The following is a 19105-nucleotide window of genomic DNA, read 5'->3' on the forward strand; positions in this document are numbered from 1 at the left end:
CCTCCAATGATGGACAGGCTGAAATACCACAAGAGCCACCTCCTGTAATGACTTGATGAATGAGCTTCTCCAAACGGCCCCCTTACCTCCACCCCCAAAACCACCTTCACACACTCCCCCCTTCGCCCTCTCTCCATCCCCCATCACAACATCACACACCAGGAAACCAGCAGTATCTGCATTTACACTAAAACATATTTACATACAGCGTTCAGTATGATATTCACAAACATGTAAGAGATGCTGTGACAAAACTGTTGGTCTGATATGTCATCATTTATATATTTTGAATGCATTTTTTGACACTGAAAGTCATTCAAACCAAACTGTGTTTGCTTTTGCCTGATTTGATTCCTCTTGTGATTCTGCAGCAATAACACTGTGTACTGTGCTGAGCAAAGTCATTAATAGTGGATTTTCTAATCAATGGCTCTGGCTCTGTCTTGTTTGGCAAATCAATGTTGGGCTCTGATGCTGCTTTTATTTTATCTGACATGTCCCTCTGTGTCCCCTGCTGTACTTTTCTCCTCAGACTTTAAGCAAAAAGATAATATGTCTTAATATCACTGTTTCACATTTACACATTTAGAAATGTGTTGATTTATAAATTTATTCTGGCAGTATTTGAAAAATGTAGTTATGTTCTCAAAAAATCCTAAAAATCCTAGTATGTGAACAAATGCCCTAAAATGACTCCAGACCTAACTATCCACTAACCCAAAATGAGGAATTGCAAGCATTTTTAGAATATTCGTTCTGTCGGAGGAATAGGAAAATATGGAAAATACTGACATTACATCATTAACAGACAAGGTTGACTTATATTCCAAACCAGGGGCGATTTTAGACCCTTTTTAGGAGGGCTCAAGCTCTTAGGGGGGCTTTTTTTAAAATCAATTTTAGTGCTTCAAGTGAGAGTTTGGGAACGAGGACAAACAATTAGCATCAACAGAAACGTAGTTTTGGCCAATCAGAGGAGGTTGTGCCAGACTCCCGTCTTTGGCTGAGTCTCTATCTAATCTGTCAGAGGGAGAGCAGGAGACGGTTGTGAAGTTTAACATTGGTAGTTGGTAGTCCCCAGAGAAGAAGTTGGTCATTTCATGGCGCAGATTAGAACCCATATTGAAAACGTAAGCAACTAAAATTACTGAATGTTAGAACATTGTGTCAAATTGGTGACTTATAGTGTCAGGTTTAGTTCAATCATAGCGTCAAAAAATGTTAGCTGACGTTGTTGTTCAGTAGCTAGCTCAGAGATTATCGGCTAATGAAATTACTGATTTAGCAGAGGCGTGTGGGGGGGCCTAAAGGTCTGATCCTAGAATCGCCCCTGTTCCAAACACTTGTATAATCAAATCATAAATGCTGGCTGTACGATCAAAGCAAAAATACTGTGGTGTTGCCTCATCATCTTAATTTAGAAAAGAATAATTTGTAAACCCTTATGTCTATTTTTGTGTGTCAAAATGGCTCAAACTAATGAAATCTTCCTGCGCTGATCCACAGATGTTTTCAAGCAGAAAAACTGAATATTCAACCCATACATTATGTATTTATCATATTGTCTTTTCTCTTTCCTTAAATATCTGAGCTGAAATATTGGCCAAATGGGGAAGTTTCCAAAGTTCAAGCCCTAAGGATGTTATTGAAATGCTGCGACTCTGCTCTTTAAAATACAAGACGGTGCAACATGAGATGAATCCAGATAAAACGTATTGATTTCCCCCTCTTTAATCTACAGTATACGGAACACAAAGCAGGAGGAGCAGGAAAAGAGAAGGATTTTTAATTCAGTTTCGAGAAAACTGATGTGGATGACTTCGCAAAAAGGGGGCTGCTGCTCAGCAGGATTTATTATGGCTGCCATGTTCTGCTTGTTGCCTCTGCCTCTCTTGAATTAGTAGGCGACCAGAGACCAATATTGTTTACCTAATAATGATAAAATTCTACACATGCTGCATGACGACTCAGTGATAACTTATGTGGATATTCTCTAAGAGTAATTGTTTTTTGGGGGGGGCATTATTCTCCCGTTTGGTCTTTTATATATTGTTGCGCAGCAGTATTGTTGAAAAAAATGGAAGATTGGAAGATGCAGGGATGAAACAAATTATCTCAGTAATGTAATTATAAAACTCTTAGCCCTGCAAGCTTAAAATGTCGATATAAGGTTGCACTAATCTCATAAGGACACATGATTGTGCCATAATTCTGTAAATGGATGCATTTGAAAAAAAGACTTGGGAACCGTTCTGTTAAAAATTCTTTGTTTACAAATTCCAGATACTTCTAAGTAGCATTAGCTCAGCTTTGCCAGCTAAAAAGGCAACGCTGCCTGGAAGGCACTAGGAATAGGCTAGATTAGGGTTAAGGTTAGGGTTAGGTGCCTTGAAGTCAACGGTTGCAGCGCTGCCTGGAAGGAGACGTTGGGGTCTTAAAACACCATCGAGCCCAATATTTAGAAGATGTAGATTTGTCCCCCTCAAAAAATATAAAAAGAACCCACTCCCCAAAAGAGGTCAAAATAACCATTCAGGGGGCTCAAAACATGTATATATCCTTCTTACCTGTAAATATGTTTCCCAACGATTTCAGATACCCCTATAGTGGACCATACCATCTTAACCTTGCAACGACGTCTCTTATCGTCTCTCTCCATGAAATTAATCTATCTATAAACCTTCTGACGGAAAACAATAATTGTGTCTACTTGTGCTACACAAATTGCTGCATAAAAAATTTGTAAAAAGCGTTTGACGCTCAAAGTTTTCTCGGGGAGGACGCACCCCCCCGGTTATAATGTGTGTCCCCCCCAATTTTGAAACAAAACCTAGGCCCTTGTACAGCAGTACACATATGGATGAGAAACATTACCAACCCTAGCTGGTGCAGTTTTATGACAAAAAAAGTGTGTTCAGCTAACATTGTTTCCAGTTTAGCTAGCCAGCCACACACTCTTCTTCTTCCCACTGGACAAAAACCCCACTAGCATCTGGCTTTTGTCTTCAGCGGGAAAGGTTACAATCGACAATTATTCCTGGGGCAAATGAATCTGCAGTAATCATGAGTATTTATTGGTTCCAGCTCTGATCGGCAGTGATGGAAAGATGACATCCGGCGCAATGCTATGACGCACGTCATCTGAGCCAAAAATTCCACCCAGCTTCGTGCAAGCAGCGTTCGAACTTTGTTACAAATAAGTCGGCATTAAGTTTATAAAAAGAAAAGAGACTGAATAAGTAAAAGATATAAAAAGGAAGCAACCACCGTAACATTTTACTGGCCTCCATGCTGCTTTCTAGTGTTTATGTCACACGGTTGTGTGAGATCCTTTGTTACCAGCTAAGAAAATCATTTCCACTGTTAAAAAATCTTAAAGCTACATTGTGTAAGAATTACTCCCATCTAGCATTGAGATCATATATCGCAATCAACTCTCTCTCGCCACGCAGTATTGCAGCTACGGTAGCCTTCACACTTCAAAAAGCAAAGGTGTACAAAAGGCCGTCTATCAGCCGTTGTTGTTGGAGTTCATGCGTTCTCTTAATACATCCATGAGTTCATGTCGGAGAGTGGCGCGCCACCTGACGGAAAGGAGAGAGAAAGAAAAGGAGACTGCAGCGGTCCGGAGGATAATTAACTAGTTGGGATTTGGTGCGTGCGTCCAAAGCAGCTCCAATGTTCACTCTTTTTTCTGATGACGCCGGTCTCCTGCTCTTTTCAATATCCGTTTTCTTTTTCGGCGAAAAAGAAGACTCCTGTTCCTGAAATTTGGATTTTGAATACTTGTGGTCCTCCATGTTTCCTTCTTCAAATGGGGCCGGGAAGCTACGATACCCATTAGCAGCACCTGTGAGTCGAAAACGTGAAAGGCGGAGCAGTATAGCCTGTATGTCCCTTACCGGCTAACGTATTTCAAGATGGCGCATCATTATGGAGCGTCTACCCCAGTTCATGCAAGCGCAAATGTAAAATTCCAAGCTAATAGGAATACTTGAAATTGATGGTGGTGGTCAATGGTCATGAAAAAGGACTAGTTTGTGAAGGGCGATACAGATTTTGATAATGAACAACTACAAACGTTACACACTGGGGCTTTAAGTTCCACAGGATGGTTTCTTCAAAGTAATTTATTTAAAATCAAACAAGTTACTTCTGCACAGTAATATAAAAAATATTAAAAACAAAGCTCTCCTGCAGCCGGTCACACCCGTGATTCTCTTTCTTTGTCCTATTTTTTCCCACACCTGTTTTGCATCCACCTTTAATAAGCACATCATTCAATCCTGTTGCCAATCATGAGCTGTGTGTGTGTGTGTGTGTGTGTGTGTGTGTGTGTGTGTGTGGAGGCTGCTTCTCATAATCCTAATTCCCAGTCCAACAAACAATTAGAAAAACACAGCAAATCCACAAAACCATGCAAACAATAACTGTTAAAACATGCAATGCATCTACTAATAAAACCAAATGAAAAATACACACACTGCTAAAACTCAAACTGGGCCATTACTGTAACCAAAACATGCAACGTTGGGAACAAAATGAAAAGATGCCTAGAGTCACATTCTGACATTTACTAACCCTGTTTCCCAGCGCGTTCGTGACGTCGATCGTGACACCCCCTGTTTCAAAAACCCTGCATTTACGCATTCATTTTGGTGGAAAAAGAGTTTTACACACACTCACTCTTGACCAGTCACTGCTCTGGACATACATGGACACGCCAATCTCATTATCATGTAAGCATTAGGGAAGTTACAGATGTTGCTTAGGAGAAAATAGATAAATGATTAAAGGTCCCATGGCATGAAAATTTCACTTTATGAGGTTTTTTAACATTAATATGCGTTCCCCTAGCCTGCCTATGGTCCCCCAGTGGCTAGAAATGGTGATGGGTGTAAACCGAGCCCTGAGTATCCTGCTCTGCCTTTGAGAAAATGAAAGCTCAGATGGGCCGATCTGGAATCTGCTCCTTATGACATCATAAGGAGGAAGGTTACCTCCCCTTTCTCTGGTTTGCCCGCCCAGAGAATTTGGCCCACCCATGAGAAAGAGAGAGACATCATGGCTTGCAAACAAGCGAAGCATGGCAGTTGGTCAAGACCACATCCCCACCCTCCACCTTGCCCCCCCTCTCTCCTCCTCAATAGCATTTAAAGCTACAGACACAGAAATGGCACATCCTAAGGAAAGCTCATTGTGCGACTGGCTCTAGTGGCTGTAATTCTGCACCAAGGCTGAATTTCAGGAAAGAGACTTCAGATACAGTATTAGGGGACCACTAAGGCCTATATAAAAGAGACTTCAGATACAGTATTAGGGGACCACTAAGGTCTATATAAAAGAGACTTCAGATACAGTATTAGGGGACCACTAAGGTCTATATAAAAGAGACTTCAGATACAGTATTAGGGGACCACTAAGGTCTATGTAAAAGAGACTTCAGATACAGTATTAGGGGACCACTAAGGTCTATATAAAAGAGACTTCAGATACAGTATTAGGGGACCACTAAGGCCTATATAAAAGAGACTTTAGATACAGTATTAGGGGACCACTAAGGCCTATATAAAAGAGACTTCAGATACAGTATTAGGGGACCACTAAGGTCTATGTAAAAGAGACTTCAGATACAGTATTAGGGGACCACTAAGGTCTATGTAAAAGAGACTTCAGATACAGTATTAGGGGACCACTAAGGTCTATGTAAAAGAGACTTCAGATACAGTATTAGGGGACCACTAAGGTCTATATAAAAGAGACTTCAGATACAGTATTAGGGGACCACTAAGGCCTATATAAAAGAGACTTTAGATACAGTATTAGGGGACCACTAAGGCCTATATAAAAGATACTTCAGATACAGTATTAGGGGACCACTAAGGTCTATATAAAAGAGACTTCAGATACAGTATTAGGGGACCACTAAGGCCTATATAAAAGAGACTTTAGATACAGTATTAGGGGACCACTAAGGCCTATATAAAAGAGACTTCAGATACAGTATTAGGGGACCACTAAGGCCTATATAAAAGATACTTCAGATACAGTATTAGGGGACCACTAAGGCCTATATAAAAGAGACTTCAGATACAGTATTAGGGGACCACTAAGGCCTATATAAAAGAGACTTCAGATACAGTATTAGGGGACCACTAAGGTCTATATAAAAGATACTTCAGATACAGTATTAGGGGACCACTAAGGTCTATATAAAAGCATCCAAAGAGCACCATGTCATGGGACCTTTAAATAGATGTGTGCAAAGACCCAACAATATGAAAAAAGCTGTTGAAAAATAAAAACGAGCTAGTGAAAGATAAATATAAAGTGTAAAAATAGCCTACATAAAAGTTTAAATTTTTCTTTCTCGACTGATTTGAGGTAAAATGAAAAGTAGGCTTATGGTTATTTTTTTTATTTCAATGTGCTTTAATTTGCCACGTTTGATAATATTTCTTAGTTGTTGATGGCAAAAAAAGAACCAGAACATGAAAAAAGGCCCATAGAGTCATTATTAGCTCTCTAGAAATAATCATGTTTCCCTCAGCGAGTCAAACAACAGCAAGTAGCTCTGTTCCTCTGAAGCTTTAATCTGGACTCCCTCAGGCAAAAACACACTCTCTCTCACACACACACACACACACACACACACACACCCACACCCCATGGAGTTGGAAATCTAATCCTAGAGGCTGCACCCTGACAGAGGGCAGGGTAATCTGCAGGACAGGCCACTTCAGGAGAGACAACACACATTATAATAGAGCAGACCCGGCAGCATGGAGCAGCTGGTGCTCGGCCAGGTTGAGAAAAATACTGGAGATGAGGCATAGGAGAAATAAAGGGAGGAGAGAGAAAAGAAAACCCGAGCAAACACAGAAGAAAATATGCAGCCAGGATGGAGGGAAGCGCTTGAGCAACAGGGAATTACAGAAATAGATATGAATGGAGAGGGGAGGCGGGGAGGCAGGGAAAGGTAAAGAAAAGGTGAATATGTGTGAGCGTATGCATGGTGTTATCTCCTGGTAAAGCAGATGTGCTTTATCAGCCAGGAAACAGGAGGCTGCTTCTACAAAAGCCTCTTTTCACAGGTGAAGCCCCAGTCTTTACTTACAAGACTCTTACTGCCAGTTTGGTCTTTTTGAGATTGAACCTGAAATGGAGATTTCACACACACACACACACACACACACACACACACACACACACACACACACACACACACACGTTAAAGTCAGATATAAGGCATGCCAGGAAAAGTGTGCCTCTTCCCACTGACAGACGTTCATGCTGGTTATTTTTACACACTGTCCCTCCAAGCCGTAGTTGGTGAGAGACTCTCAGTGATGCAAGGCTGGAAATTTGTCATTTTAAAACGTGGGTCAAACGGCCTCTCTGGCTATTGATTGGCTTGTCCTCCTCTATTACTCCTGTGTTATGTATTGCACCCTTTATCAGAGCTGCGACAGCCACAAACACATTAAACTTGAGCAGCTTCGATCCGCCATAAAGTGCCACAGCGTGCCGGTTAGTGTGCCTCGCTGGGTGGAGATGAGCTACCGATCAAGGACACGGGTGCAATGTTCTCGCTGCTCTGTTTTCTGGAGTTACGACCCAAAGTCACAGAGTCGTGGCCAGAGTGAGAATCGACAGCTCCCCTGACTCCACACAGGCTCACCTCATCACACAGGGTCACTCACTTCTCCTGGAGGAGAGAAAAACTGCCGGTATGCAGCCCTCCACAGATACTTGAGACTTTAACGGAGTTTCTGCAGAATATATGAAAATATAAGGAGTTACTTTTATTAGTCAACAAGTTAACTGCACTAAGCTCTACTTATTTTTTTAGTAGTCTGTTAATTGTTGTCCCTAATATTAACAGGAGCATGAATATAGCATAACTTAAATAACAGTTTAAAGGTAGGCCTATAATATGTAGCTTTTTCATAATAAAATGCCAAAAGAACGACTACTACTTGTGTACTTACAAAACGGTCCGTGCCACTTGGTCGCCGTTGCCTGATTGCATCATATTCCCTTTGTGCATGCATCAGGGTTGTGGTTGCTTGCCAAAAGCTTAGTAATAAATTGACTTTTTTATCCGGTTTTAAGCTATTAATTCGTAGTTTTTAACTTTAACTCTTTGTCAGTCTCGTCTGGATCTTAAGTTATCAGTTGTATTTGTATGGCAGTTGAGTTCAGATATCAACTATCATTGCACAGCATCGCTAACTGCACCTTTAAAGGTTTATATGACAAAACCGATCAATTAATTTTCATGTATATTGTACATTCAAAGAAACTCAACTTATAAAAGTAAATACAAGTACACACTTTTACCTGTATATTGCTTTAAAGTTTCACCTTAACCTGACAGAAACAACAGTGTCTCATTCTAAATGACATCAAACACATTTACCATGTCATGTAACTACAACTGTGATTGACAGAAGAAAGATGAAGGCTGTTATGATAAAATGAAAGGTGTTTGCCCAGTTCTCCTTTAGTTGCCAAAAAGAAAGCTTCCATGTTTGTGTGGGCGAGGGAATCCCACAAAGACAGAGAACATCCACTAGTATTCCATGAAATAACATGCTTTTGATGTGAAAACGCATAAGTAATTCACTGAACTGCAGAGGTGCGCTGCATTTGTGGCTGTGAGCAGATGGCTGCGACGCCGGAGTTCATACAAGCAGATTAAACACAACTTGAATGCCGTCCAGTGAAGACAGTTGCCAACCAGTCGCTCAGATCCCTCAGCTGAAAGATCCTTTATCTCACAGGAGGCGTTTAAAACCCTTGAGTACGCCGGATCACAGTCAACTGTGCTGCAGAGAATTTACATATCCACAAAAAGGTCTTTTTATTAAAGCAGTTATGCAGAAGAGGCAGCAATATGACAACAACTTCATGTTGAAGGCGGAAATGGCAATCATTACTTTTCTGAGTGGGTTCATGCCCTCTGGGCTTAATACAGGCTCTTTATATATATATTTTTAAAAGCAGAGTTGTTAATTATCTTTTTACCGGCTTTCACTTAGCCTGCCATATCTGCTTCTACCCTGGTGATGTCCAAGATCAGATACCCTAGAATGTGCATTTGGGTCCTATTCCTATTTGCAATCACCCCAGTGACAAAGTACGTGCATTGAGCTTTTAAAGAGGGCCTTGGGCTCCTGGACCCCAAAAAAGAACATTAGGGTTAGAGATTAAAGGGTAATTTCACCTGTAGCATTTATGTGAGAGTAGGATGCCTGGAGTAGGAAAGGGAAGTTTGGGGTCCCCTGCTGGAGCTGCTACCCCCGCGACCCGTTACCGGATAAGCGGAAGAAGATGGATGGATGGAGGATGCCTGGAGGTAATCAGAGAAGTGCATGGAGACAGAGAAAGCTTGAAGCTACAGGATCAATATTTCTGGAAAGTGGACCACAGCCTCATCCCTGACTGACCCCAGTGTTGTGTCTGAGAGTGTCCTGCTCTGCAAGCGCTTTACTGTCCAGACAGCACCGGCCCTGTTACATAATGCATAACCACGGACAACAAGGCGGGCCGAGCTCTGCTGAATCAGCGGCAGAAAAACACCGCTGCTGCTGCTGAGCGAAACGAGGGCCCAGAGCAGCCTCTGAAGGCTGTACTGCCCCCACCCCTGAGAAGAGCACTTGATCACCCAAGTAACCTTTTGCATGAGTGCACTCAATCTGCCACTCACCAGAGAGCCACTGCAGACATGGGGTAGACAGGGGGCATTAGGTGGGATTATCACCCCTGCTGCCCTTTGTTGTTTTGATGTCCGTCCTTCGCCAACTCACCCCTCCCCTAGTCCAGCATCCCTTCCCCTCCCTCCCTCCCTTCACTCCATCCCACCTTCCCTCCCTCCTCTTCGTCCGGCCCTGGCACTAAAACAGAGAGGCTGTCCACTGGCAAGCTGAAGCCAGAAAACCTCCCCTCAGTAGCCCACTTTCACAGCCACAAACAAACACACTCTCACGCAAATCGAACCAAACACACAAAGACACTATACAAAATAATGAGGCCGCTTTCTCTTTTTAATGCAGGACATGATGAGGTGACACAGGTCAAAGCCATTATCGCTCATTGATTGCACTTCCTAAATCAAAAATGTAATCACAGTGGTGAGATGTTCAAATAGGGAGGCAGAGAAGAGTTTTTAAGCTCCCAGGCGAGTGTGTGAAATCCTTTCAGTGTGGATGACTTCCTGTTTACAAAGCAGATCGGTTCCCGAAAAGTCAGTTTGAAAATACAAGATTTGTTTCTGACAGCAACAAATATTTTTTTTTTTTATTTAGAGTAGTAGAATATATATCAGAAAAAAAAACCTTGAAGAGCACCAACCTCCACCAACTTCCTGCTACACCCACACACACCATCGGCCCTCTCACTTAAATTTTTAGATTAAAATTTAGAAATTGGTTGCTTAAACCTGCAGACGTCCTCTCAGGAGTTGCAATCAAGGCTCTATCATCTTACTTTCATAATCACAGCAGAAATCCCAGGGCTAAAATTAAAATCAGTCGCTTTGTTGGCAGGAAGTCGATCTGCACGCCAAATTTTCTGAAAATTTCAGAGGTTTGAAATATCCTACAGCCAGAGAGACAAGCTGACAAAAAGAGTTTAAAAATAACTTCATTAGTGGAGTGAAAAGTAAAAAAATGTTGTCTTTGCCCCCACCCCCGTGACTTCTCACAGATGGCATGGCTACCAATACCATGGCACCAAATATCATTTAGAATGCAAATAGTAATTTTGGAAAGCAGCAAAATATAGTCATTTGTTGAGAAAACAACAAACCACCGGGTCTATTTAGCAGCTGTTCTGATTATATCACATGAGCTTCATCAGCAGATGGAGTTTGCTCAGTCCAATGTGGACAAGAAAAATAGGAAATTTGACCATCTACAATTCCATGGCAAGTGATCAAACTCCATATGCTGATGAAGACCATGTGATATAATCAAAATTGACCTTGTGGTGCAAACTGCTCTTTCTAATGTCAAGAATGAACTTTGGACTTTTTAACAGTATTTTACACAGTGAGGGAAAAATACCTGAGGCAGGAAAATTGTCTTTGGTCTCACCCAGTGAAATTTTAAACACAAAACATGTCCACAGAATAAAATACATCACATTAACAGAACAAATATCTCAGTCATTGCATGCATACTCATCGTGCACAACCTCCATTCTTATATTTAGCTTACTGTAGTTTGAAGATACAAAGTGAGGATCAACATGTGTTAAACTGGATATCATCATGCACTTTTGTTTCATTTATTGGGTCATACATTAGGCGGAGTCTGCGATTCTAATCCAATACACTTTTTGTCAAACGGGTTGGAATATCTCCTCACGGTCCGCTAGCTGTCCGTTCTGTGTGTACATTTAAAGAAAATCCAATGTGAATGAAAAACAAACACAACACTATTTTGTTGGTGCTCGTGCACAGGACAGGGGAAGGGCCATGTATGGATGTATAAAGAGAAAGGCAGTGGGAGCAAAAGGGACGCTAAATCTAGCTCATGCTAACGTTCCAACAAGTCCTTCAAACCATACGACGATAGAGGTCGTTTATTCCTACCCTGTAATACGATCCATAGAAGTGTTTTCAGTACTCATGTTTAAACCACAGAACGTAACCTGGCGATTTTAAACATGTCGTTAACGTTAACGACCACAGTTTGGTTATGTGGTTTTAGGTTAAAATCATCTGTTACGTTATTTCATTTCCGATTACGCACACGACGCAGAACGTAACATAGTTCTCTCTGTACGTCTCCGTTTACTTTTATTTTCAAACGGGACATGAACCCCAGTGTCCTGGGTGAAAGTCCTGTGTTTGTTTGACCCATCCCTCCTTAAGCGTAACTTAGCGCTCTTATACTTCGTCATTTTACTTCCTGCTTCGCTCCCATCATAATTATTACGGCCACTAGAGGGCAGCGCCACTATGATATGAGTCATAATTGATGCTTGAACAAAACGACTTATGTGGGTGTTTTTCAGGGGAGGACAGTCTGTAACGTTCTGATGGAGCACTGATGGGAGAGTTGTATTTGTTTGGGTGTTGAGTTCAAATATCAACAATCTTTCTCCAGAATCGTAGTCTCCACCTTTAATCTCCACCTACACGGTATGTATCAGATTTAATATGGGGGGGGGGAGATGTTACAGTGATTCAATTATTTCGGTATGAAACAATCTTTGTTTTAAATGTGGCCTGGAACCTGTATTAAACGTCGTTCCCTGACCTACCACATCCCATCGTACCCATCGTGTAATGACGCTGCTTGACTCTGTCCCTGAACTCAGAGAGCAAAACATCAAAACAAAGCTCTCGTGCACCGTGAACTCTGACCGACACCCTAAATGTCTTTCGCCCAGTGTCACTCTCAAGTGTCTTGACATTCTGGCTTCATTTATCGACTCTAACCTTGTAAATATTCTGCTCCAGACAGACATAACTGCCCATATTCACACTGATTTACTTCAGCATGTGTCTGTAACTGTCTTTTAAAATAGACTCATTTCAAACACTCCCACCAGCTCTCTGTCAGTGTTATCACGCAGGGTGCTACAGAGGTCAAGCAGGGATTTAGTTTGTGACCCTCGTTCTTACAGCCGGCAGGGTTCGGGGCTGACCTTTCACCCTGAATACAGCCGGTCCTCTCGGGTTCAAATGCAGACCGTGACCCAGCCGTTGAACTCCCAAATGGGGGAGTGACAGCGAGGGAGGAGAAGAAAGAAGAAACAGACTACAGTACCTACTGCGTCTGCTGCTGACTGTGGAACACTCTGCCCAGCTAGTGCTTCATTAGATAAATGCAAGCTCTGTTGACACTCAACTGAAGACCTACTTATTCAGGAAGGCATTGCTTTGTTTTTATCTTTTTCTACTACTATGTCTACTACTTTTATTGTATTTTTTATCAACAATATCTACTGTGTTTGGTTTTAAGCTGCATTTTAAGTATGAAAGGTGCTATACAAATGAAGTTGTTATTATTATTGAGGCAGGCTCAATCTGGTTATGCCATATTAGTCTGATTATCTTGGAGGGAACATTGATGAATGTAATGATTGTAATTGTGTCCTAATTGTTTGTTAAGTTACTTGATTTTCAGCCTTTGAGTCTGAGGAAAGTGATGTAGATTTGTGGCAGAGAAAGAGTGAAATGTGTACCGACTTCCTCAGTACAACCAGGCTTCCTCTCAGTGGATGATGATAAAGAAAAAATTCCGCCTTGAAATTATCAGACACTAATCATCACTCTATTCTGTTCAATGCATCCCAGGAGTTAGTCAGTCATGAAATGATATAATCTGTTTAATTTTGTGAACCAATTTCTTTCTGTCTTACCTTTCTCTATTTCTCTTAATTTAATTCACAACCAAGAGCTCTTTTTAGTGCCTATTGTGAAATGGAAAATCTTTGGAGGAAACTGAAGAGCAAAGTTCTGGTTCAGATGAAGATTTCCTGACGTTCAATCTTCATCCTCATATTCTCGCACAACAATGGCTCACACTAAGATGTACTCCTCCTTTGTTTTATAAAGCAGACAGAGATGCAATGTTTTTGTCCCACCGGCCACCACACACTTTATTACTATAATTAACTTCCACCGGCTGGGGTGTTCTCACTTTCATATGTGCAAGTATCTCTGGAGAGTCTGAGCAAAACGCAGTGTGAACACAGCAGCTTGCTCAGCGTATTTATGGTTATTTGTTCTCATTATGATAAAATAGTTTGGTGTCAGGTTCAAGATGAGATGTGTTCTCAAGTAATGGCACATTTCCCTATAACGTTTAGTCTCACAGTTCTTATCAGTCTCATTTCAAGTTTCTGGTTAAAAAAAACAAAAACAAAAAAACTGATAAACCCACTGTACAATATCTGCCCGGCATTCACTAACATGTTAGCCATAACAGTTTGGTCATGTCTTGTGTTTTCAGTTTATTTCTCTTTTTGTTTCCTCACACAAGTGTGAAAATTTTAACGTTTTTAATTTTAAATCATTGCTAAACTGAACTTTTAAAAACAATAGTCTCCGTTTCTAATTTCAGACATTTAAACTGAAACTTTTGGGGGGGGGCGCATTTTAGGCCTTTATTTGGATAGGACAGCTTAGACTTGAAAGGTGAGAGAGAGGGGGAATGACATGCAGCAAAGGGCCGCAGGTCAGAGTCGAACCCGCGACCGCTGCGTCAAGGAGTAAACCTCTATATATGGGCACCCGCTCTACCAGGTAAGCTAACCAGGGGCCCAAAACTTTGATTTTTGATTGAAACTGAATCAAAGGAAAATATCTAATTGATTTGCTTTAAGATATTTACATGTAGAAAGTACAGGATATTCATACATGTGGTGATCTTTTCACAACTGCAGAAATCTGTCAGTGTTAGTATATATCAAAGATGTCATAACATGCAACTCCAAAATGTCAGCTGTTCAGAAACTAAGAAAAACAAATATGTTCATTAATGGTCTGATAGAGTTTCAAAAGGCCATGTTATTCACAACTTGCCAAAAACAGCACAAATAGCCCCAAATTGGAGTTAGCTAGGAGAAAGCATTAATAAATTCCACAAAGGCTTTAATGGGAGCAAAGTCCACTCACACAGCTCCCCTCTGCTGCTCTATCAGTTGTGAAACACACATCCTCTACATGTTTTCATTGGGCGGCCCCGCTTCCTTAATCACTCCGTTTTAATGACCCCAGGGTCTGCTCGCTGAAGTATATGGACTCATAGCAAAGATGAAAGACATGTTGATGACAATGTACACTCCTCCTTTTCTCTTACACATACTGTCATTCCTGTTCATTTTGCTACTACTCTTACATCTCATGAAAACGATAGTAATCTTGACCCTTAGTCCTCTTTGCTGTTATGACTTTGTCCTGACAGCTCAATTACTTCTGCTTGGCACAATGCATGTATTTCATGTATTTTAGTTGAAAATCAAATTAATATAAATCAACTTTTTTTTTGCTTAAAAAATAACATTCCAGGGGAATAATCAGAGTGGCACAGATCAACAGGGAAATGTTTTGTAAATGTCAAAATCTGACTTTTATCCCATTAAAATGAAACAAAAAACAATGAAAATGACCACTTGGCAGATGAAATATTTAATTTTTGGCATCAGTGTTTACTGTAATTAAACATGAAGTACACTTTTTATCAAGAGTAAGTCTCAGAAGACTTTATAAAGAGAAAACAACAGAAAAATGTTCTGATTTATCAACAATCAATCACAAAATCTGCATCCTTATACAACATTAACATATCTTTAAGGACAATAAAATCAGATTCAATGTTCAATGTGAATATCTATCCCAAGCTAGTCGTAAGTCAATTGTTAAACCTCATGATAATAACTAAATTAACATGTGCATGATCACATTTGTATAGAAACAATCCAACAAAAAAAAACCTGTGTATTGACAACACTGAGATGAACCTATCTGACAGTGGTCCTTCTGATTGTGGATTGAACGATGGCGCCATCTACCACTACTCACCTGGAAGTGCAAGACCTGATTGAGGTCTTTGGTTTACAGTATTTGTATTCCATATTAGTTTGGTTCTTTGGGAATTAAACTGTATCATACACACACAGTTTTCTTGTCCGTTTTGGACTATGGTGATGTGATTTATAGACATGAATCATCTTCAACCCCTAAATCTCTGGACTCTTATCACTCTGCCTTAAGATTCATAACCGGTCATGTCTATGGTACACATCATTGTTATGAAAGTGTTGGGGTGGTCTTCTCTCCAAGAAAGACGTGATACTCACTGGTATCTCTTTATCTATAAGGCTCTTATTGGAAAACTGCCATCGTACCTTGCAGAACTTCTCTGTTACTCAGAGGGACATTATCAGACTCACTCTGCTGACTGAACTTGGAAAAACTGCTTTTAGTTTTAGTGCACCCAACTCCTGGAAGTAATTACAGCACTTTCTTAAAATGTACTCAATTGTGCCTCTTGGACAATTTAGAAATCTGGTTTTAAACCTGCAAACTTCTACTTGTAACTGCTTTACACAGTTGCATTTTCCTTTGCATCACTATTATCCAATTATGTATTTATCAAATTATTTTCCAATTCTGAATGTTTTATTGTCTTTCTATATTTCTTATGATTGCACTTTCTGTGTTGTTGTCCTGACTCGATGACATTGTAAATGAGGGTCGCCCCTCAATGATCTCTCGAGGATAAATAAAGGTTGCTATATTACAGTGTCTCAATTCAGAATAACATTATATATTTATTGGACAAAGTGGTAAAATTATTGTGAAAATAGACACTAAATTGGATCTCAGCCTCATAAAAGAGAGTATTTGGTGTGTATATAACGCAAGCTAAGAATAGGTGTACAGTAATTGCTACTTAATGGGACTTAAAATGTTAAAATGCGGTTGACTTCCTCTGTAAAAATACATAATTGAGTATATGACTGATGTCTCCTCACTTGTCATATGAAGTCAGATTCTGATCAAGAGGCATCAAGAGGACATTTTTTATAACAAAAAAAACAAAACAAAAAAAAAAACAGAGGGCACTACAGGTCTCTGAAAGCCTTTTAAGGGTACTTGACCAATTTGAAAAACTTAAAATAAAGAAACAAAACTCCTGTATTAGCTTCTCTGCATTGGCTTCCTGTAAAATCCAGGACTGAATTTAAAATCCTTCTCCTGACCTACAAAGCTCTAAATGGTCAAGCACCATCATATATTGAAGAGCTCATAGTACCTTATTGTCCCACTAGAGCACTGCGCTCCCAGAATGCAGAGTTACTTGTGGTTCCTAGAGTCTCTAAAAGTAGAATGGGAGCCAGAGCCTTCAGCTATCAGGCACTTCTCCTGTGGAACCAGCTCCCGGTCTGGGTTCGGGGGGCAGGCACCATCACCACATTTAAGAGTAAACTTAAAACTCTCTTCTTTGATAAAGCTTATAGTTAGGGAGTGAGGAATTGCAGCGTTCGCCTAGACTGGCGGGAGAGGGTGTGTAACCACAGTCATGGCGTGCCCCCTCCCTATCTCTGCTTCTCTTCATAGAAAGCTTACATTTAGGGAGTGAGGAGTTGCAGCGTTCGCCTAGACCGGTGGGAGAGGGGTAGCCACAGAGAGACCGCGGAGTCTCTGGGGCGCTGGATAACGGCAAAGTCTCTGGGGCGTCGGACTGGACGGCAACAAGGGCCCGTGCTTTGCAGCGGACCAGGGCCTGTTAAATTGCATTAGGAAACACCCTGCAATAGTTATTAAATTACTGCTATTTTGAAATGAAATAAATTGCTAGACAACTCATGTCAAGCTTTTTTCTTTTCAGACGGGATTAAATGCTTCGTTACCACCTCCGTCTCTCCTGTCGCCGCACTCCAAGCTGCAGCTCTCTGGTTCTCTAGCGGAGTAGCTTATTCCTCAGGCAGCTCTGAACACCCAAAACCGTGAGTGGTTTGTTACACTTAATCACACTGTTATTTGTCTTTAACCAATGAATGGCTTTACTGCCACTCTGAGGTCAAATATTTTCCAAGTTTATAGCTGCACAAAGTATAGCATGTGGTGAACAAGACCAAATGCTTCCAGCATTGTGGTCTAGAGTCTCCTGAAGCATGTACACCATACACAGAGACAAAGATGGACCACTTGGGATTTTTACTTTTTACATGCAACCTTTCCCCTCTCACATTCAACCTCTCCACCTCTGTGTTCCTCTTCCAGGTGGTCTCTCTCTATGACTACAGAGCTAATCGGTTTGATGAACTGACCAAACGGCACGGTGATGTCGTCCAAGTGCTGAATAAAGACTGACAACTGGTGGTTTGGGCGTCTGGCCAATGGGCAGCAGGGATATTTTATAGCTTCTTATGTATCAGATCAGGGAAGTGAACTGAATGTCTTGTGATACACCTAGTGGATAATGTATATGAAACGTCCAAATGTGGTGCAAGATGCTGAGTTATTTTATATTGTAGGAGATTTCAATAAAGAGGTGACTCAGTCTGTAGAGGCACACGTAGCCTTGTCTGAGGGGACTGTTGAGAGGTCAACACCAACCAGGTTAAGGAGACAGAATAATACAGTGGCGTCTGTCCTTTTTTTTTTTTTTTACCAGTAATGAATATTGGCTAAAAGGTGAAACAGTGTGGTTGTAAAAGGGGAATACATTTCTTGCACTCCATATGCATGTATTCTCTCTCTTGTGTCTATGGTGCCTATTTTTCTGTTGGTAAAGTGATACTCCTTAATCTTTATTTTGACCATCAAACATCCTTGTTCACAATTCACCGCTAAAGCACCGCTGTGCCAAATACAGCCTCACATAGCTTTGAGAATGGCTGTAGACTCCTGTGTTTTTTTCTACCTTTATGTTTGGGTTTTTGTGTTTATTATTGTCACCCAACACCTGCAAATACTTTAAGGATGTACAAGTGCCTCCTCCTGATGACTGCCTGAGCTACAGTGGAATTCTGATTCTGATTCTCGCACGCACTTCTCACCTCTGCATTGAATTATTTAAAAGGAGTTGATGTTTCTGTCACAAGGCCTTGAGAATTGACTTTTTCTTTGCAATTGAATCTTCAGGGGAATCGATTCCCTGCACCATAGAGACAAAGCAAGTGGTGTCCGTGTTATCTTCAACTCATGTATCATATCATCCATAAAGACATGTCAATGGTCATTATCAATCAATCCATTTGTTTTATTCTGTGACAAATACAACGTTCATGCTCAGCTTGAAACAGTCTTACTTTGTCGAAACTATGTCAAATCATCAGCCACTAATCAGCTGACAGTGGGTGAGTGAAATACTTGGGAAAAGTATCACTTAAATGTATACTTTTTAGTGCATAAAAGAGTGCATTATGATTGTGGTCTAGATTTAAGATGGATTTTTATTTTACTTTATCTCTTCTCCTTCCTTACTTTTCCAAGGTATTTGCAGCAATTAGTTCTTCTGGGGAACTGAGGTTTCTTTCTGAGCCGAACCTTTCTGACACAGAACCTGAGTTGACTGATGCCATGTGAGAAGCTTGCTGTGTTTACATGCTCCTGACTACATTCACAGAGTCATGG

Source organism: Sander lucioperca, chromosome 3 (genome assembly GCF_008315115.2).
Source record: "Sander lucioperca isolate FBNREF2018 chromosome 3, SLUC_FBN_1.2, whole genome shotgun sequence".
Classification (NCBI taxonomy): Eukaryota; Metazoa; Chordata; class Actinopteri; order Perciformes; family Percidae; genus Sander; species Sander lucioperca.